The sequence below is a fragment of the Lepidochelys olivacea genome (genome assembly GCF_965140295.1).
Source record: "Lepidochelys olivacea isolate rLepOli2 genome assembly, chromosome: 4".
NCBI lineage: Eukaryota > Metazoa > Chordata > Testudines > Cheloniidae > Lepidochelys > Lepidochelys olivacea.
Window position 1 is genome coordinate 59,789,504 of NC_140414.1, and position 22,891 is coordinate 59,812,394.

Consider the following 22,891-nt stretch of genomic DNA (forward strand, 5'->3'; position numbering starts at 1 on the left):
AAACAGTAATCGGTTGGGAAAAACTGGTGCTAACCGCTTCATACAGGGTCCCTGGCCTGGAGCCTGGCGGGGCTAGATTCCCATACCCAGCAAAGTGAGTTTATGGAGCCTTGAACAAGCGAGCTAAACTTGAAGAGGCCAGAGACTGTATGTCCTTCACCTAGAGCCATTAACCTCCTGATACACTGGACTCTATACCACCTTGAGAAAATCAACAAGCAATCGAGATAGTGATTGGCCCATTGAAGGAGGGGAAACTGAGGCAAACTTGCATATCACCTGGTTTCGCCACAAGATGATGCTGAAGATTGAAAGTGACCCCAATGGGGCTGCTGTAGGAAGCAGGCAGAGCTGTCTCCCTGTCCTTTCAGGAGCTAACCCCATCCCCACAGAAGGCGAAGAGGGCAGATGGAGCAGAAAGAGCCCAGTAATTTAGGACTTAGCCAGTGAAGAGTGGGACTACTCGATTACAGACCTAAAAGTGGCAATTCTTCAACAAAAAAAACTTCAAAAACAGACTCCAACCAGAGACTGCTGAATTGGAATTAATTTGCAAACTGGATACAATTAACTTAGGCTTGAATAAAGACTGGGAGTAGATGTGTCATTACACAAAGTAAAACTATTTCCCCCTCTATTGTTCTTGCCAACTGCTGGAAATGGCCCACCTTGATTCACTACAAAAGGTTGTCTGTTTTTTTTCTCCTGCTGGTAATAGCTCACCTTACCTGATCGCTCTTGTTACAGTCTGTATGGTAACACCCATCGTTTCATGTTCTCTGTGTATATAAATCTCCCCACGGTATGCATCCGATGAAGTGAGCTGTAGCTCACGAAAGCTTATGCTCAAATAAATTGGTTAGTCTCTAAGGTGCCACAAGTACTCCTTTTCTTTTTGTGAACACTCTCTCTCTCTCCCTCCAGTAACAAAAGGCAACACCAGAAAGTTTGAAGAGTGTAGTGCTGCCTGAGGCTTAAATCTTGGTATAGTTAATAGTGCCTCATGAAGCTGCCTTGTTACCATAGCAATTTATCATACCCAGGAGTCACTTCATAGGGGTGTTGCTGCAGGAATTACGGCTTGGTGAGGTCACAGCAGGATTGTAGCAATTAAGCCTGGGCTGCAGAGGACTTGCAGGGGCTGGGGCTGTTGTGTGATGGGCCCTGTGTGTGAGGAGCCAATGGTGGCGGCTTGAGCTCAAGCTCCAGCTGCTTCACTATAAACTAAGGTAAGCTTTTAATAGTTATTAAATTATACATTGGCTGGGGGTGGAAATAACTATTCTGTGATTTGTGCCTCAGCTGTCAAAAAAGTCACCTGCCGCCCCCGGACAGAGGTGAGGCTCAGTCAAGGGGAAGATGTGGGTTCTGAGGAACAGGCAGAAATGATGTGGCAAGCAGATTTTAGAGGCAGAACTGATGTGGGAAATGGGGGGATAGCATTGATGGGGGTGCAAAATTAATTGCTGGAGAGGGGGATGGGCAGACAGGGCAAGCCCTACACCAAATGGCACCACTTGTGAGGAGTGTCGTCAGAGCCCCCCCTCCATTTATTAAACTTGTGAATACCTTATTTTTTATTGCATTTGTAGCCCATTTCACAACTTTGCATGATTTGCATGCATGATTTATCCCTGTCCTATAAGATGATAAATTTGCATGCTAGGATTCTCTTTTCCCTTTTTGTCACTAACAACAAAAATAGCACCCTGAGCCCAGGGGTGCCCTCCAAGCCTGGGTTGCCTGCCCCTAAGTCCACCCCTGCGGACAGATGTGGGACTGAGCATTCTTGCTAAAATCACCATACTCAACTTTGTGAGAGTGAGCAGCACCAAAAGTCACATAAACACAGGAATGGGTGGGGCCAGTTCAAAGATCAGAAGGCAGAAAAATATATATATTTTAAAATCTCATGATTTTGGCAGGGTACTGTCTCAAGATTTTTGAACCTTTTGGGGTTGGTGATGCTAAGAAAAGAACCTTCAATTAATAAAAGACACTGATTTGTTCTATTTAATTTTATTCAGTTTCTATAGCAACAGTTAGCTATGTTAAAGGAATGTTAATTATGATATATAGTAAGACAGAAATTGGGAACTGTTTTTCTGAGAGAAAGTTTCAAGGTTCTTGGAAGATTTACTGGAAGTACAGAGTCAGAGGCGGATTACCACCACCCCCAGTGCTCCTGACAGGGAAATGGGGTCAGGGTGTGGGATTTGCCCTCCCCCTCCACCCCCCACCTGGGACTCTTGCTAGGGAGTGGGGTTGGGTGTGGAGGCTTTCACAGCTCCCCAGCAGGAGTGCCAGGTGGACGGAGCAGGTCAGGGTGTGGTGGTGCCCATGTTTCCAGGGCCTCCCCAATTTGCAGGGGCCCCTGGGTGCGGGTCCTGTTGGCCCAGTGGCTAATCCGCCACTGTACAGAGTATGTTACATCTGCAGCTTTGTTTCTAAGCAGCCTGTTTTCACATGACCTGAGTAAATGTTCTTCACCATTCTCGCAGTAGCTAGAATTTTCATCATGTACTACTGGGGCAAAGGTTTCAGTGGTAGCCGTGTTAGTCTGTATCAGCAAAAAAAAAAACGAGGAGTCTTTGTGGCACCTTGGAGACTAACAAATTTTAGCAAAGATTTCTTCCATAGGGCTAATGGAATCAACACTTGTCTGACTCTAGAAAAGATCATTAATAACATTAGAGATTGTCCCTCGCCTTTTGAGAAGAATCTGAAGCTCACCAAACTGAAATGGTTAAGATGAACTTCTAGGCTTGGCCTGAAAAAGGAAACTAGTAGAATTATTTTTTTAGATCCCATGTTGTATGCCACTGAGTAAAATGTTGACTGTCATCTGTTGTTAATAAAGCATAAGCCCTGATTTAAATACTTAACTTTGACTCTTAATTGTCTGTGTGTGTGGCCTTTGGCTCTGTTGTTACTGTTAGGGTGGATTGTAAAGTGCTGAATAAAAATAGTTTACAAATCAAAACCCATCAATAAATGAATAGTTGGACAATGTAACCCTCTGACTCTGCCACAGTGGGCTCCTGAGAGACTTGTAATTGATCACTTACTACTCAGTACTAGAGGAAATTGTCTCAGCTGCCCTGCCCATCACAAGTGGATACTGAGTGAACAGTAGAACTACTCATTTTTTGGTAAGGATAATGATAATATGGTTATCTTCTCATAGTATTTGTCTTTTGTATGAATAACTTCATTGTAAGTGGCCTCTCTAAATTTTGCTTAATCTTTGTAATAGTTTTGTTTAAAATGAGAATTAGAATAAAAACAAAAATACCCACCCGAAAAACCAGAAATACCTCAAACAGCACTATCTGACAAATCTGTTGTCTGACTGGAGCAATGCATACCCTAAAGTACAGCACCAGAAAAGTCTAATTTAAAACCAATTTACAGTGAAATGAAAAACAGATCAAGTGAAGGTTAGAAACCTGAGGAATCCTAGGCTGGCAGCTGCACTAGAACTAGCCCTGCTGCTAAAAACAAGAAGAAAGGAGACTCCAGCAGAGTACTAATAAAACAACAAAGAGCAGACTTTCAGTCTAAGGTACATGTACAAATATAAATGCACTTGCATCCAGAGTCCTTAGTGGGGATAAGTAGTGACTCAAAACCATTAAACTAGGTTAGAGTTAGTATTATTTCACTAGTGATGATACAGATTCTATACAAAATTCCTGTTTTCAAGCTGTTATTGCTTTAGTAAAAATAATAATTTCAGACTAACACTTTCCATGCTTGGTCTGAGTATGAAAACCGTTTACTTGGCAGAGTTGCTCAATTAATAATACTAAGCACTTACATTGTTTCATCTTTGAAGTATTATATGAACATTACAAGTGAGTGTAGGGGACTGGACTAGATGACCTCTGGAGGTCCCTTCCAGTCCTATGATTGATTTGATTTTAATCTTCAAAATACCCTGAAGCAGGAGAGAGGTAAATATTTAGCTGTCTTCTGATTGGGGAAAACGGAGATGCAGTGATTTGACCAAAGCCACATAGCGGGTCAGTGACAAAGTTAGGTTTTGAGCCCAGGAGTTCCTGGCTCCCAGTCCTATGCTTATATCATAGCTTCTCTTAGAAATGATAGGGGAAGGTATTTAGTAATTGCTCCTCAACTAAAACCTGATTAGGCAGTTTGGACATAGAAAACAGCTGCAACATATGCAAAGTGTGAATGATACGTCTTTGAAGTCTGACTCCGTTTGCAAGTATATCTTTAAAGGTGTTAGGCACATTTTGTGATCTATAGAATCTTTCTATGTAAAACATTCCAAGAATTCCATTCTCAGCAGGACATATTCCATAATAAAAGGCTTTTTAAAAGGCAACTTTTTCTGACTGCCTAAGGAAATGTGTCACTACTGTAACTGAATACTGGATATTAAAGTAAGATTCAATGGAGGAGTCAGGTTGGACTGTTATTTTCCAGATGAGCCTATGGACATTCAAAACAAGTGATCACAAGGGCAACCATGCTAGAACAGGCTGGGGCACTTATGTTCTGAGTTTGGGTTTCTGGGTTAGTCAGTTGCCCATAAAAAATTTGCTACTTACTTTCCTCATCTTAAATCCAGAAGAGCTATTTTAAGCTGGTTCACATGTACGTTTTTAAATAGCATATAGGTAGAGCTCTCTGACTTGCTCTATGCATATCATTGATATTATTATCATCTTTGCCTCCAGTTGGGACATAAAGAAAGTGCACTGGGCCTCTTTTCTTTGTACTGTTGTGAAATCTCTAAAGCTCCTATTTAAGTAGTGCACACCCCTCCTAAAAACCTCAACCTCTGTCACTGTACATGGGGGCCCTTCTAACCTAGTTTCAGGTAGGGCAGCAGAAACTCAGGGCTGCTTCTGTCCAATTTGGAGCATGGCTGCTAAGTGCATCAGGACTCCTTTCCTTCTCCAGGCTCTCTGTAATGTTTACCTTTCAGGCCATGTGCTCACAGTCTGATAAAGCACTGACTTGCTGGATTTCATTGAACATATCATCCCAAGTCCTTGTCTTTCTCCTCCTTAGCTGGTTCAGGCATTTCATGGGGTTAGAGGGGGAGGCCATAAAAAGCAGCCGCAGCAGATAAAACACACAGAGGTGTACCACTGTCCGTATAGTCATAATGGAAAGCGAATTTAGATTCCGAACTCCCCTTGCTTGCTGTCCTAAAATTTTAAACAAGACCTGTTCATTGACACTTCTGCTTGGGAGTGCCTGTAAACGGCACCATGCACTGCACCAGCCATGATGAGCATGGCCTACCAGAGGTGAGGGAAATGCAGAGGGAATTGCTCAGTCGCATGAACTATGAATAGAGGGCAGTGGCACTGGATACTGACACTTTTCCACAGGTCCTGGTGGTTTTAGCTGATCTCACTCCTGAAAGTAACAAAGGCAGAGAGATCACAGCAGCTGCTGGCGTCCCGAAGCCACCTGGGCCCATATGCTACTAGCCTATGTCTATTACAATGGTGCCTGCCAAAGTGATCACTGACTGGTGGGGGAAAGTGTCCTATCCTCAAGAAATAAATAAGGCTGCCATCCCTAGAAACCTCTGGGACAAGATTGCAGAGTACCTCCATGAAAGTAGCGTGGAGATTGCTCAGGAGGATTCAAGGGACATCCCTGTGGACATAAACTAACTGCTCTGCCTGGTCTCCCTTGCCTAACTCTGCAGGGCAATGAAAAGCAGATAAGGCTACCTCTATTGGTTGTACTGCTACTTCTGCTAGTACTAGTAAATTAATGAAAAGTTGATTGCTGTGAACTGTTTTGCTGGGGATGCCATCAATATAATGGACAATAAATTTTCACGCTTACACACAGATACTTCCCCGACATCAAGCTCATCAGTACTCAACTGCCAGGACTGAATGGACTGCAGTCAAGTCTGAAACAGGTCCTGGTTTCTTGAACAACTGGACCACTCCATCGCCTGTACATCTTCTTCCTCTCATTGTTCGCACCAGGGGCCTTTGGCTTAGGCGCCTCAGAGGCATTGACAGTGGTCTGGAGGGTGGTGGGGTCTCCACCAAGTATCGCATGCAGCTGATTGTAAAAGCACAGGTCTGCGGCTCAGCACTGGATCGACTGTTGGCCTTCCTGGCCTTCTGGTACGCCTAGCTGCAGTTCCTTGACTTTCATGAGGCATTGCTGCTGGTCCGTATCACACCCCTTCTGCATCCCACGTGCAATCTCTTTGTAGATGTCAACATCTCTTCAGATGGTCCGTAGCTGTGTTTGCACACCCTCTTCTCCCCACAGGCCCAGGAGATCCAATATCTCCTGTCTACTTCAAGCTGGAGCATCTTTGGAGCATGTGGCCAGTATGGTTAGCTAGGCAGTTATACACAACAATGAAGAGCTGCTAGGTGTGCTCACGCTACTTGTCAATCAGGAAAAAGCATTTCAAAAATTCAAGGGTCTTTAAGGGGGACCAGGGGGGACCTTCTGGACTACAGGACCCCTGGAAAGTGGCGTTCACAATTGCAAGCAGAGCAGTCAGTGTTAGGCAGCTGTGGAGGACTGTTAGAGTCGAGATAGGTCATGCAGTGTCTACAGTTGCTCTGCCACAACCTCAGTACATTGACCATGGCTCCATACCACTTGGAGAGGTGGTGTTACTATGTTAGTGTAATGGGGTATTTACACAGGTGGGAGACAGATTTTAGTGTAGACACATGCACAACTAGATCGACACAAGGTGGCTTACGTCAACCTAACTTTGTAATGTGGGCCAGGCCTCAGTCTGCTAGGCTTTCAAACTAAGCCATAAAATGTCGCAATTCTTAGTTTGGGGAAGTAGGAATTAAAGGCCTGAGCATAGGTGCTGACTTTGTTGGGTGCTCCGGGGCTGGAGCACCCACGGGAAAAATTTAGTGGGTGCTCTGCACCCACCAGCAGCCAAGCTCCCCTCACCCCCCGCCCCACCTCCCCCTCCTCCCCGGAGCACGCCGTGTCCCCGCTCCTCCACCTACCTCCCAGCGCTTCCCACCCGGCCGCCGCCAAACAGCTGTTTGGCAGTTAACACACTCTGGGAGGGAGGGGGAAGAGCGGGAATGTGGCGCGCTCGGGGGAGGAGTCGGGGCCGGGGCAGAGATTTGGGGAAGGAGTTGGGACGGGGACTTTGGGGAAGGGGTTAGAATGGGGGCAGGGCAGGGTAAGGGCCTCATGGAAGAGATGGAGTGGGGGCAGGGCTGGGGGGAAGATGGGGGTTGAGCACCCATAGGAAAGAGGGGAAGTCAGTGCCTATGGGCCTGAGTAAAGGTGGCAGGATTAGGCCCTATATAAGTGGGCCTAAGAGAGAATGAAAGAAGAAAGGAACACTGAATTGAGTCATGAGGCTGCGGTAATGGCCAGAAACGGTAAGGTTTTCCTGCTGTGAGGCAGGCTGGAGCAATGCTGGCATATGCTGTTATGAATTATCAGCACTATACACTGGGAGTGAAAACTAGAACAACCATGAGAATAGTTACAAAAGTGAGCTTATTTGTGGTAGAACAGAAATGATAGGCATTAATATAACTTAGGTGGACATGTGCTTGCTTAGTGCTTGGGAATGGTGCAGCAGCCTCAAAGTGCTCACTCTGTTAAGAAGAGACATTGGATAGAGTGGCTTTTCCATGACAGGAGAGTGTTGAGTTAGATGCAGTCACTAATGAGATCTGTGCTGGAAGGTAAAGGTGTGTCTGCACTGACAAAATAGATATTTCTTTCCCAGGTGTTAGCTCACACAAGGTAGAATCCTAGTATGGCTAAAACAGATTGTTGTTTTCACACATTAGCAGGTTGTGGTGGACCCTAGGCTCTCCTCACATATTTTCCTAGTGAGGATGCATGTAACGTGCACCTCGAAGGAAGAAAGCTGTTAAGGCCTTTGATGATGGGAATAGGGGGCTAAAATTTGGTTCATGTGAGAGGATTAGGGAAACATGCATGCAACAATTGAGTAATGTAAGCAACAGGTCAGAACTATAGCACCTACACTGCATAAGTGAAACAAAAGAGGAAGGTTGATCTTGTGGGTTTTATATCACTGGATAGGGACTCACTTAGGTGATTAGAATTCAGTTCCTAGCTCTGCTGGACTCCCTGTGTGATCTTGGAGAGTTACTTTATCTCTCTCTACCTCAGTTTCTCCATTTGTAAAATGGGGATAATACTTCCCTATATCAGAGGGTTGTGTAAGGATAAATTCATTAATGTCAGAGGCGCTCTGATACTATGGCAGTAGAGACCATATAAATATATAGAAAACACAAAGAGCTACCTTACTGCAAAGCATTATTATTTACCTATTTATTTTTATGATAAAAAATATGTTTGGAAATCTCTAAGTTATAATTCTTCTTGTTGCCAAACTAGGATCTTTTAGTTTATAGAAGGTAGGCCAGGGTAACTGGTTAGTTCAACATGTCCTCTGTACAGAAGAAGAAAATGTTTTAAAACATCATATTACATTGGCTTATAATACTTTGTATCTCACAATACAGAGTAAAGGAATACAAAGAGTTGGCTGAGAGGTAAAAAAGATTCCTCTCGTTGAGGGTAAAATGAGGTCACAGTGCTATCAACTAAAACATCTTGGATCCCCATAGTGTGGTTTGCAGAGCTCGTGATGTGAGTTTACTTTAGAAGCTTCTAAAGCAGCTGTTGCAGAACCTACCTGGGGATAATTCCAGAGATGAGAAATCAGAATAGTTTTGCACTAATTCCTGTCCTGACTAGAGGTCCAATCCTGCAAAGTACTCGGTGCCCTTTATTCTCTTTTAGTGAGTGTAATTGATTATTTAGTAAATTTTTGATTCGGTGGTAATAGAAGGTGTCAAGTGTAAAACTATTGAATCTTATTTTCTTTTCTCTGTAGAATCCGTAAAGCCAAAGAAAACACAAAAAAAATGAGTATTTCTTGCAAGCACAGAATTTAAGGACGGTCTGTTCCTATAAGTAAGCAACATGTTTTCATTTAAACATTTCAAGCTGTACAAATGTGCTTGCTGGTCCTTATAGCACTAATTTTCAGCTAGTTTTTTGGATAATAATAAGATTAATGATAAAATAACATTAAAAAGAACATTAGAGGGTTAACATAAATCCACAAAAGCAAGGAAATTCTGAGTTAAGGCAGCCAGAGTATATTTAACTTAGTCTTGTTGTGCTTACCAACTGCAGCCCATATGATCTTTTATTAGGGAGTATAAAAACAGCCAGTTACAGTACAAAGTATAGGAGTACTTGTTGCACCTTAGAGACTAACCAATTTATTTGAGCATGAGCTTTCGTGAGCTACAGCTCACTTCATCGGATGCATACGTGGAAACTGCAGCAGACTTTATATACACACAGAGAATATGAAACAATACCTCCTCCCACCCCACTGTCCTGCTGGTAATAGCTTATCTAAAGTGATCATCAAGTTGGGCCATTTCCAGCACAATTCCAGGTTTTCTCACCCTCCATTCCCCCACACAAATTCACTCTCCTGCTGGTGATAGCCCATCCAAAGTGACAACTCTCTACACAATCAAGTTGGGCCATTTCCTGCACAAATCCAGGTTCTCTCACCCCCCTCCCAAAAACCACACACACAAACTCACTATCCTGCTGGTAATAGCTCATCCAAAGTGACCACTCTCCCTACAATGTGCATGATAATCAAGGTGGGCCATTTCCAGCACAAATCCAGGTTTTCTCACACACCCCCCCACACCCCCATACACACACAAACTCACTCTCCTGCTGGTAATAGCTCATCCAAACTGACCACTCTCCAAGTTTAAATCCAAGTTAAACCAGAACATCTGGGGGGGGGGTAGGAAAAAACAAGGGGAAATAGGCTACCTTGCATAATGACTTAGCCACTCCCAGTCTCTATTTAAGCCTAAATAATAGTATCCAATTTGCAAATGAATTCCAATTCAGCAGTTTCTCGCTGGAGTCTGGATTTGAAGTTCTTTTGTTTTAAGATAGCGACCTTCATGTCTGTGATTGCATGACCAGAGAGACTGAAGTGTTCTCCGACTGGTTTATGAATGTTATAATTCTTGACATCTGATTTGTGTCCATTTATTCTTTTACGTAGAGACTGTCCAGTTTGACCAATGTAAATGGCAGAGGGGCATTGCTGGCACATGATGGCATATATCACATTGGTGGATGTGCAGGTGAACGAGCCTCTGATAGTGTGGCTGATGTTATTAGGCCCTGTGATGGTGTCCCCTGAATAGATATGTGGGCACAGTTGGCAATGGGCTTTGTTGCAAGGATAAGTTCCTGGGTTAGTGGTTCTGTTGTGTGGTATGTGGTTGTTGGTGAGTATTTGCTTCAGATTGCGGGGCTGTCTGTAGGCAAGGACTGGCCTAGCAGTACTCTGTTACAGACCGTATGTCTACCTTAATTATAATTTGCTTTGTAAGTTTAGAACAGCAAAAGTTTTAAAAAAAATGTTTTGTATTTTGTTTTATCTTTTTGTTAACTTGCATTAATACTGTCCCATTTAGTTTGTCATCAGCATTTTTCGTTGTTCCAATTCAGAGTTTAATAGGTTTGTAAATAACTGGCTGTAATCTCACGCCAAATAGTAACAGGCGACTACTGCATAATGCTTCACAATGGAATGTTTCTTCACATCTTCAAAACATCAGTATCTTCACAGCTCTATCACGTCTTTGTTTAAAAAAAGATATAAAGTTACTAGTGTGCAATCAGTGATTATTTTTCAAACTTAAATATAGCAGTCCCTTTTTCACTTTTTTTGTTCATTAAAATATCAGAAAGACCATAGAAAAGATTATATTGCTAGCCAAACTATTTTACTACAAAATGTTTACCTATACTGCCCAAATACTTGTTTAAAACCCTGAAAAAAGTTAATTTACACCATATAAAATTATCTCTAGGCTGACAATTCTATATGAATATTACACAGAAAAAAAAACTATGTTTCAGAGAAAACTACTAACACTGCAAAGGGAAGCACTCAAAACTTCAAAGATGCCAAAATTAAGTTTATCCGTGTCACGAAACTCTGTTCAGGTTTGGCTGAGATTTAAACTTTTTAAAATCATCACTTCCCTTCTGCTGCTTGCATTGTGAACAAAATTTTGGCAGCATCTAAGGCCAGGCCCCAGCAGCAGCATACACAGCATTAGGAACTCCAGAAACAAGTAGCCTCTCCAGTGTGAGGGAGGGAGAAAGCCAGGCGGGGCTCTTCCTGACACTCTCCTACCCTTCCAGACCCCACATATGTCTCCAGTGACCTTTTTTCCCATGAGATAAGTCTTATCCTGTGCTAACTAATTTAGTTTGGTAGTTCAAGGTATGTTGCAGTGCTGAAAAATCAGGGTTCGTGTGATGGGGTTGGAGGCAGCTGTGATGGGAATTTGGTTTTACATTTTTTTAATAACAAGACTGTAGGAAAAGCAGCATTTTTAAAAAAAACTACTTTGAAAGAATGTTTTGCAAAGTCAAGCACTGGGACGTTAGGAAATAATAGAATCCATGTTGCACAGTGCACCCTTAATTTGGTCCCCTTATGTGAATTCATTATGGTACAGTCTTCAGTTACATGATCGCATACTAGTCTATTTTTTCCACAGGCCCTCTGCTTCATTCAGTGCAGATGATTGACGGTGCTCAGGGAATGCTTTAAGATTTCCTAAATAGTGAGGCTGTTTGTACTATCCCTGCTACATTTGCTCTAGAAATTGGAAAGCGTATGGAGAATAAGTAGGGAACTGAGGAAGAATTAGAGGATGGGGATGGTCTTGTAATAAATGCAAGTAAACGCCACCTAGGAGAACTCAGTTCTATAACTGCCTCAACAATAGTCTTCCTGTATGATGCTCAGTGAATCATTTAAGCTAAACTTCTCACATGTTCCTGTATATGTTCCTCATTTTCTGGGTGCCTACCTTGAAACTCTCTGGTTTGATTTGCACTTACAGCTGCAAATGATGCCAATGAGAGCTGTTGATGCTTATGTCACAGTTCAGTGCAATTGCACCTACATTCCCTTCCTCGTGATCCACAAGGGTACTGACCTAGGCTCCTGCCACCTCCTCTGTCAGCTCTTATGCAGGAAGACCCAAAACTCTCTCCCTCCTGACTGGAGTTTTTGCAGGCTGCACAGTTCCCTGCCTACACTGAATTTCCCCAATAAGTGACTGCTTAAGCAGGCTTGCTTTGCTTTCTCCTCAGAGGCTAGAAACAACATAATTTACCACATAGCTCTTTCTAAGCAACCACATTTATTCTTAAAATGAAAGCATTACAGAGAAAACATATTAAAATAATAAAAGAAGCTACACACACACTAGTAAGCTTAACAGAAATCACTCCACCACCACCCCCTCAAGCAAGGGCTGCAGAAGCAGTCAGTCCTTCAAACCCCAGGAAGGTTTTTTTCTGGGGTCACAGGTTCACAACAGCTTCAGCTCCGAATAAGAACACCAATGAATCTGTGAGTCACTCCTTTATGCAGTTTGGGCCTTTGATCTTGGGACCTTGGGAATGGGTAATCAGCAGACCATCACCCTCTCCTCAGGGCATAATTTCAAAAGCCTGAGTTTTTGCATAATCAGAGGCTGGGGATGGGGATGGGAATTTGTATTCACTTCCCCCTGGATTTTTCTCAGGAAATCTACTTCGCACACACAGTCCCAAAAATTCATTTTTGTATGCCACATTGTTCACTACAGTCCTTTGATCATCCACAATAATACTTAAGCTTTGCATTTAATACAATGGACTCCAAAGCTATTTAAACTTAATTCAATAATATTTGCCAAAGATATTCGAGGAAACTGCCATATCTGTCACAGCTCAGTACTTAAGGCAGTATCGTCTGGGGCATAAATACAGAGTTGGGAGTTAAGCGGTCCTGAGTTCAAATTCTGATTCTGTGTGGCCTCAGAGAAGTCTCTTTATCTAAGGCCAAGTCTACACTACCCGCCGGATCAGCGGGTAGTGATCAGTCTATTGGGGATCGATTTATTGCATCTAGTGTAGACGTGATAAATCGATCCCCAATCGCTCTGCTGTCGACTCCGGAACTCCACCAGGGCGAGAGGCGGAAGCGGAGTCGACGGGGGAGCGGCGGCCATCGATCCCGTGCCGCGAGGATGCGAAATAAGTGATTCTAAGTCCATCTAAGATACGTCAACTTCAGCTATGCTATTCTTGTAGCTGAAGTTGCGTATCTTAGATCAATCCCCCCACCTAGTGTAGACCAGGCCTCAGTCTCCTCATCTGTAAAGTGGGAACAGTGCTCTCATGCTTCAGTGGAGATAACTTTTTAAAATTTTTGGGATGCACTCAGATACTGCAATGATGAGCACCCTAGAAAAGACTGCCAGGAAATTAATATTTGTTTTATTCACTGCAGGCTTTGGATAGTGTGCAGTAAATAATGGAAGGGGCCCTCATTGAATGCTGAAAATAAAAAATATATCTCGTTCCCTGAGCACAATCTATCCTGTGGGTAGAGGTAGAGGTTCTGTAGAAAAAATAACATGGGATCATGCAATTAAAATTGTATATGCATAACACACAAGGAGGCAGAATTAAGGTTCCGCAGGTAACCTTTATGTAGTGATAAATTCCCACCAGTGCACCTCTGGGAGTTGTGGTCTGCTTGACATTAAAAAGATGCAGTCACCAAATCTGATCATGGCTTTGGGCAATTAATGTCCCCAGCCTGGCTCTAATACAGTGTATTATAGTATTGCACAGTAAGAATACCTTGAGTCAATTTCTGTATTCTTGTGTGTGTACCCTTGTGAATCCAAAGTAACTACTCCTGATTTAGAGGGATGTAAATGAGATCAGAAATTGGCCCATTGTACGTAACCACTTAATGGAGCTGTGATGCTTCTTGAGTCACCTTGTTGCCACTTGCCTCCAGCACTAGGGAGGCTTGCCTATGCCAGCTGGTTGTTAGCTCCCTGGCACAACCAGCCCATCAGCCACCCAAGCACTCTCCTCTGGGGTATACCAGACCTGCCTTTGCCCTATAGTTTGACAATAGTTACACCCCAGCCCACAAGTCCCTTCAGAGTATTCCCCGTGGTATCCAGCCCCTGATCATTGGATACTCACAGAAAGCCCAGATCTTCCATTCCCAAAGGAGCAGTCTACCCCAGTTTACCAGTCTGACCTTAGCCCACTGCTGTATCACACAGACTCTCTGTCAACTGGTCCATTGTATATAACCGCTTAATGGAGCTATTAAGATGTGTAATGCCAGTGAGCTACAGCTTTTATTGGCAATGCATAATACCACTACAGAGTTACTAAAGAGATCTGATGCATTAGAAAAATGTAATGAAAAAGTTACTGAACAATATGGTGGGCATTGCTGTTTTGAAGAAAATTGGAAAAAAATGCAGTGAGTGCAGAGAATCCATGTGAGTTGGCCCAAGCAAATAAATCATAATAAAGTGAAAACTAAAGTAATAAGGAATGAAACTCTTGAATGGTGCAATCATAAGACACTCCAGAGTCCTTGAAATTGGTACTCTCCAGATAATGTTTAAAGCATGGAGGAAGGAAGTCTCCTTGCTCACAATAATCACTCAGAATAACTCACTCACATCATCTAAAGAAAATAGGAAACAGCTGAGGATGTTTTGCCAAGAATTTCATGAAAGGCCCACATATTTTTCTTAACAAAATCCTCACCTTAAATTTGTCCCAAGTAGGGTAAGTCTTGGGGCCAAATTATGCCTGGCCCTGCATGAGTATATTAGATGGAGAAAGTATAGAAGGATCTCTTTCTTCTCTAGTACACCCAACCAAAGCGCAGCAATCCTTTGGCTGCAGAGTGAGGGAATGCAGGAAAAGATGTCATCCAGCACAGACAGGCCCAAAGGGACTGAGTTAAGGGACTGAGTTTAGGGCCATGGCTCTGACTTCTCTGCTTCAACAGAGCTGCCCTAGAAGGGATGCTGGAGGTACTGTCTCAAGAGTGTAGCAAGAGCAGATTCCCAATCTGTTTTCTCCAATGACCCTGGAGGAGTTACACCATTCACAGGCATAATGAGCCAAACTATTTGCTGGTGTAAATAGGCATAGTTTTGTTGATGTTAATGGCGCTTTATCCATTTACACATAGAGTTTGGCCCAAAGTCCTTAGACACAGCTGCTCAGGCAGTGCACCTGACCCTATCTGTGGTGCATCAATAACTCAGGCATAATTTTGTTCATGGAGTGCAGAAATGTAATTTTTTGGGAAGGGAAATATCTTCTCTCTGACAAAGAAACAGCAAGCCTGACTACAAGAGTGGCTGAAAATCTTTTGTTCAGAAGACAGGAACAGGATGTGGAGCCTTTCAAATCTATTACTCAAAGGTGAATTTTAACTTGTGGCCAAAAGTTTGCACTGTGGTAATGACTGAAAACCCCAACCAGGATTGGGGGAGCCATTGTGCTCAGCTTTGTACATATACAAAGGAAGACAAAATCTCTGTCCCAAAAAAGTTTACAGTCTATGGAAAAAGAGGCTTATGGTGGGAGAAGGGGATATAAACTAAAAACAAATTGTCAGGATAATAATAGCCTCATATTTTTGAAATTGAGTTGGGCCAGCATGCACCACAAAGTTCAGTTCCAGATCTGATATTTCCTGAATTCAGGGCTGTTTTGCAGCTGGGGTTTTGGTTCAGGGCCACTTTGAATATGGAAATTAATTTAATTTTGCTTCAATTTATTGTCAAGTATCTTACTTTATTAAACTAAAATGAAGCTCTCTAGCTCTCCCAACACTCTATCACCACTGGTATTTCCATGAACAATTTCTAACCTACACAAAGTAAAATATAATAAATTCACCCTTTCTTTCTCCCATTGTGCAGTCCACGCCCTTACACTGAGTTCAGCTTTCAGCTTCACCACAGAGCAGCCCAGACCACCCACATTATTAGTGAGTACTCTGATCTTGAACTCCATCCACCAGAGAATTGGATAATTAGCTTTTAAAAGAGAGTACTCCTCCTAGTATTTGCCCCCCACCCCCCATGCTCCATGTATCAGGTATATTCTACAGCACTCAAATAGTTTTCAAATAGGAATAAGAGCAGGTCTGCTGCTGCCATTATAGCTAAAAAATCTAACAGGTAAGAGCAATATATATATATATATAATTTTTTTTTTTTGGAGGGCCTTTCCTAAGTCTAAATAGGAATATATCTAAAATTTTGGTGCTACCACCCAACAAATAAACAAATATCAGGCCTGAATTCCAATTTGAATCCAATTAGAAATCAAATATGAATATGGAACCTGGAAAACCCATGGGTGAGCCAGGGCCTATTGGGTTCTCAAGACTTCACAACCTCTGGCCCAAAAGACGGTATGTGGAGCTTACCTTTTTAGTGCAACGTAGCAAGCAGGAGCTCTCTAGAATCTGTACAGTTCCCTGGTGATTTGGGCCTCCCAAACCTAGCCCCAAATTTTAACAGAAATATTCTGGGGTATCTGCATTTCTTTGGGTGACCTCTTCACTCTCCTCACCACTAGGCAGTCAAAGTGGAGCTTAATGATGAGGGGAGCTCCTCTGACTAGGACCCCCAGTCTTAGGTCAGCACCAAAGGAAAGAATAGTGAGGAACCCCAGGCTTGAAGGCCTAGTCATAGGGAAGGGAATAGAGAAGAAACTCTGCATTGGGCATTCTGAGTCATACAAGGTCATGCTGCATGTGGTCCTCTATCCCTAGGCTGGTAGAGGAAGAGACATCTCTTTACAGCATGACACTTGCTTATGTATCAGTCAGGGATTATTATGTTTGTTTGTATTCCCCACTGCCTAGAAGCCCTAGGGTATATCTATACTACAGCTGCTACAAGCGGCATAGTACTACAGCTGTGCTATTGTAATGTAGACACTTCCTGCATAGATGGAACGGCTTTTTCCATTGATACAGGTTATCCATCTCCCTAAGAGGGGGTAGCTAGTTTGACACTTTTTGCAGCCCTGAACAACATAACAAGGTCAACCTACTGGTAAATCATATGTGTAGACCAGGCCCTAGTCATAGACCAGGACCCCATGGTGGTAGGTGCTGTACAAATACAGAACAAAGGCAGTCTCTGCCCCGAAAAGCTTACAGTCAAGTATAAGACAAGAGACAACAGACTGATACAGATGGGGAAATACAAGGAAACAGTGAAACAATGCTGATTAGCATGATAGGCAGTGGTCTCAGCACATCAGAAGCCTAATTGTTGTCAAGAGATGAGTTTGCCAATTTAGTAATGATACACAATTTTCTGTCCTAATAGCTAGGAACTGATTAGCTAGGCCAGTCCCTCATATTCACAACCAGATATGCTATTTTTAAGTTGGTTGTATTATTTCTGTATTACTCAAACCATCTTTAAGTATCCTTGTTCCACACATTGTGTGATCTCCACACATACAAAGTGTTACCAGCTTAAACTTCATGCATAAAAGTTGTTGTTATGTTTTAATTGTTGCTGTCCCCAAGCACAAGTTAACACAATCATACGTTTGTAGGTTATCATGGAAAAGGAGACAGTGAAAATCCTGAACTCTGTAAACCAAATGACAGACAAGTTGAACTTTACTTTTCTATGCTGCACCAAAGGAAACTATTAAAATACTCTAAGAAGAAAAGAGAGAAAATGTGAAGCTGCAGTCCCAATTGTCCTGTGAAATGCATAAAAAAGTCAATGAGCAGGAGAGGGAAAGTGATATTTTTTTCTCCATGGGAAATGGGATTCTCTAATGTAGCTCCAGCTATACAGACTTATGGCTTTTCCTGTCCTTGGGAGTATTGGATTGATCAAAATGTAGGAATTTTTCTGTCTTTGGAGGCACCATTCTTGGCACTAATCTGCTTATGTAAGTAGCATTCAGAGAATATTTTCAAGTCTGATTACAGGTCTGTGATGTGACCAGATGCCTGAAATTTAGGAGCATGAAGATAACTGGGAGGGGAAAAAAATCAAGTAAGTGCCTCCATTCACATGCATGCTCAATAACAGGACCTGTCAGCAGGCCTGTGAACCCTAGAACCCAGGAACAGGAAAGTGGCATCAATGTAAGAATGAACAATATTAAGAGCCAATGGTATTTTTGCCAAGGAGATGCTCGTAGGCTCAGGTTTGCTTTGTACTTCCCAGGTTGTGATTTCAGGGAAAGGAGAATATATCCAGTATTTCTGCATCTTTTTCTTTAAACCTGTTAGATTTTTCTGATATGACTGTACTTTTTGACAACCAGATGTAGGGACTGAATCCCATTTGATGGCAGTTCTGAAAGAAGAGCAATGTTCTCCACTTATGAAAAGTCATATAGCTTCCTGTAAAACACAAACTCACCTGTAAAGAATTAATTTCTGATATAAAATTCTATTAAATGCCACAGGTTTATAGAGTAATTTCTATAGAACACAATTGACTTCCTTCCTATTAAACTCTATGTGACTTTACTACAGGAGGTAACAAGTCTTATTTTCAATGTTATACTCAAGCTTTTGTGACCTTTGAATAGTTTTCAGTTAATCACTGTTGTTTTAAAATCTCTGATGGAGCTAGTCTATTTCTGACCATACAAGCTTGAGTCAAATTGGATAATTGAGTCTTAGAAGAGAGAGAATAATTGAGATGAAAATTTTAATATTATTATGACCCAATTTGGATCTTCTAGTGATTAGTCAAATCCGTGAAAGGGCGTGTATGTCCATTAGGAAGGAGAACTTACAGAGATGAAGCCTGATTTCTAACCATTAATGCTGATCCTTCTACAGTAATAGGCAGAGGAAGATGGCTTTGAAGCTGAGCCTATAGAAGAAGCTTTGAAGCACAACATAATTAACCATAATAAGTAATGAAGCCAATTGGGTGTGGGATTCTTTAGTAGCCCAGTGCTTCTAACTGAATTTTGTTTGCTGGTTATCCTTTCTTGGGACGAAGCCATACTTCTTGATGATATATACAGTGAGAAATATGAAGATATCTTTTTTTTGCAGATTATCAATCCTAGATGGTGGAGAATAAAAAAATGATTCCTGTATCACTGAATGAGTCTGTGGGGGAAGAATTTGACTTTCACTATCCAGTCATCCAAGTAAGAAACTACCTAGATCTTGTCTTATCTTAGGGCTTCTATGATGTATTAGTACTTCTGAGCAAAGTTACTGTGAATGGGGAAAGATAAAGACAGCCCATGTGCTTCATAAAGGGAGCCTACCAGCCTTGAACAGGATGCTCTCCCCAGCTGCTACAGTGCTTGTGAAATATTTGTTCTAATCAGTTCTGGGCAGAGGAGGGATCAGAGCACTGATTAGAACAAGGCCATTAATTCTGCTCCCAATATTACAAGTGGAAGAGCTCCCAAAACCTGGGTTCCTTGCTACTAGCTTGAGGTGCCAGTTCAATGTTCTTAATTGTGGTGAGAGGGCAAAGGCCAGGAATGTCAGGGTGAGGAGACACACATGGCAGAATGGGAGGCACACAGCTGGTGGAGAGAATAAGGGGGAGGAGATATAAGAACATATAAAAGGAGGAAAGGGGGAGGAGATATAAGAACATAAGAATGGCCCTACTGGGTCAGACCAAAGGTCCATCTAGCCCAGAAATCTGTCTTCTGACAGTGGCAAGTGCCATGTGCCCCAGAGGGAAAGAACAGAACAGGTAATCATCAAGTGATCCATCCCCTGTCGCTCATTCCCAGCTTCTGGCAAACAGAGGCTAGGGACACCATTCCTGCCCATCCTAGCTAATAGCCACTGATGGACCTATCCTCCATGAATTTATCTAGTTCTTTTTTGAACACTGTTATAGTCTTGGCCTTCACAACATCCTCTGGCAAGGAGTTCCACAGGTTGACCGTGCACTGTGTGAAGAAGAACTTCCTTTTATTTGTTTTAAACCTCCTGCCTATTAATTTCATTGAGTGATCCCTAGTTCTTGTGTTAAGAGAAGTAGTAAACAACACTTCCTTATCTACTTTCTCTACACCAGACATGATTTTATAGACCTCATCATATCTCCCCTTAGCCAACTCCTTTCCAAGCTGAAAAGTCCCAGTCTTATTAATCTCTCCTCATACAGAAGCCATTCCATACACTTAATCATTTTTGTTGCCCTTTCTGAACCTTTTCCAGTTCCAAAATATCTTTTTTGAGATGGGGCGACCACATCTGCACACAGTATTCAAGATGTGGGCATACCATGGATTTATATAGAGGCAACATGATATTTTCTTTCCTCTTATCTGTCCCTTTCTTAATTATTCCCAACATTCTGTTTGCTCTTTTGACTGCTGTTGTACATCAAGTGGATGTTTTCAGAGAAGACATATAGAAGAGGATGAGCTACAAAAGAGTATTAGGGAATGTGAATGAGGGACAGAATGGAGGGAGGAAGACTGTGCTGGACAGAGAGAACAGGAAAGACAGAGAAAGGACTAAGAAAGACTTCACTAGGAGGAAAGGTAGCACACAGAGTGTAAAAGAGAGATGTATCCCCTGGCTCAGAAATCTCTTCATAGCTCTGCCTATAAAAAAGCTAGATGAAGCAATGTAATGTGAGAGCAGTGAGTTGAAACTGACCATCATAAGTAAATGTAAAGTAAAAGTAAATAATGATGATCTGTTAGATAGTTGAGAGTATCTTTTATACCTGGATGTATTTGAAATGGCTTGAATGCATGTTGATAATGCTGTGATGACAAAGGGCGTGTTAAATGCGAGCCATTCTGAGCACATGGGCAGAAGTTCAATTTTTTTCCCTCTGGGACTGCTGCATTTTAGGAAATAAGCCCCAAATGGCTGCTTATCCTTTGAAGGATGTGTATGATTTATTGTGGTGGGAAGATTTTATTATCAACATTGTCCCATGTCACAGAGACACATTTTGGATTAAGGAGAACTTCATGTTTTATAGAAGGACATGTAATGGGTTGAGTCACAGAAACCCTCTTGGGACTGCCACCTGATGTGCTGAGACTACCCGTTTTCCCTGGCAGCTTGGGACTTCAGTACCCTGTCTTGTTGAGCCAGACACGCGAGCCTGCTACAAACACAGGCCCAGGTCTGAACCACATCCCCCAAAAGCTGCAGGCTGAACTGAAAACGGCTTGAGAAGTGCTCCTGTCTCCAGCACCCAGATACCCAGTTCCCAATGGGGTCCAAACCCCAAATAAATCCATTTTAGTCTGTATAAAGCTTATACAGGGTAAACTCATAAATTGTTCGCCCTCTATAACACTGATAGAGAGATATACACAGCTGTTTGCTCCCCCAGGAATTAATTACTTGCTCTGGATTGATTAATAAGTAAAAAGTGATTTTATTAAATATAAAAAGTAGGATTTAAGTGGTTCCAAGTAATAACAGACAGAACAAAATAAATTACCAAGCAAAATAAAACAAAAACATGCAAGGCTATGCCTAATACAGTAGGAAACTAAATGGAGGTAAATCTCACCCTCAGAGATGTTCCAATAAGCTTCTTTCACAGACTAGACTCCTTCCTAGTCTGAGTCCAGCAATCACTCACACCCCAGTAGTTACTGTCCTTTGTTCCAGTTTCTTTCAGGCGTCTCTTTGGGGTGGAGAGGCCATCTCCTGAGCCAACTGAAGACAACGTGGAGGGGTTTCCAGGGCCTTATATAGTCTTTCTCTTGTGGATGGAAACCCCTTTGTTCTTCTGTGTAAAATCCCCTCAACAAGATGGAGTTTGCAGTCACCTGGGCAAATCACATGTCTATGAATGATTCAGCTTTTTGCAGGCCGACGCCATTGTTTACATGTTAATTTGAATGTTCCCAGGAAAGCTCAGATGTGGATAGGCGTCTCCCAAAGTCCATTGTCAGTTAAGTGTTTCTTGATTGGGCACTTACTGAGAATAATTCTTTCTCAAGAAGCTGACCAAATGCTTCACTGAGGCTACTTAGAATTAAACAAATACATAGCCAATATTCATAACTTCAAGAACAAAAATGATACACACATACAGACAGCATAATCATAACCAGCAAACTACAACCTTCAAATAGACACGCCACTTGGCCTCCTCTGTATAAGAACTGGTGCCACCATCGGACCCTGGTTGCAACAGTGATCTATAGGGTCACAGTTTATGTCAGTAACATCACAGGACAAATCTTAATTTTAAGTTGAGGTATATTTGGAAGAATCTGATGCCCCTGAGACAAGCCGAAAGAATTAATGTAATCAGAGTTGAAGCTCCTAAATGGACTCACACACTTCCTCTTCAAACACAAAATGAAAGAAGGAAAGAGAAACATGTTTACTTCTTTTGGGTTTTTTTTGCCTTTTGTGTAACTGGGACAGAGAAGATGGGAACTGTCTGCAACTTCCCTGGTGCAATGCTGACTCTGCAATTTTACCAAGGAGATAGCACAATGCTGACCTTTTCCCTCTAAGGAAAGAGTTTGTACTAAGGCTGAGGGAGACACAGCTACTGAAAAAAAATCTTATTTAATAAAGAAATAAGCAGTGGGTTTGGCACTGCAGACCAGGAAAGGCCTGACACAGGAGCAGTAATAATGTTAACCTCGGGCTCTGTGTGTGGTCCACAGCAGTTGTGTTTTGAAAAGCATGGTTTGCCTGCCTTGTTTGACTCAAGAGGGAGAGAGAGAGAGAGAGAGAAAGAGAACTGATTCCATTGCTGACTGTAAAGTAGCAGTCTGTTCTTTTTTGTTACAGGAAAAGCAAAGGAAACCAGAACAACAACTACTCCTCTGTTTGTGACAGATTCACCTATTTTGTAGGCATGGGAGACTTTAGAGTTGGCTTGGGCTTTACAACACCCCTTTCCCCCAAAATTTTAGGTTTCATAAAACCTCTTTGAATTTAGCAAACCACTTTATGCCTTTAAACACTGGG

General features: G+C 42.3%; 1 long non-coding RNA gene across 2 annotated transcripts; it reads left to right on the forward strand.

The window, feature by feature from the left end:
- Positions 1-1,124: 1,124 nt before the first annotated feature.
- Positions 1,125-22,883, forward strand: LOC311519607. 2 transcript variants are annotated; one of them, XR_014711323.1, is made up of 3 exons: positions 1,125-1,229; positions 19,007-19,104; positions 21,569-22,883. It is a non-coding gene; the product is annotated as an uncharacterized lncRNA (long non-coding RNA). The 2 variants fall into 2 exon arrangements; XR_014711324.1 differs by having other exon boundaries at positions 22,712-22,883.
- Positions 22,884-22,891: the final 8 nt, after the last annotated feature.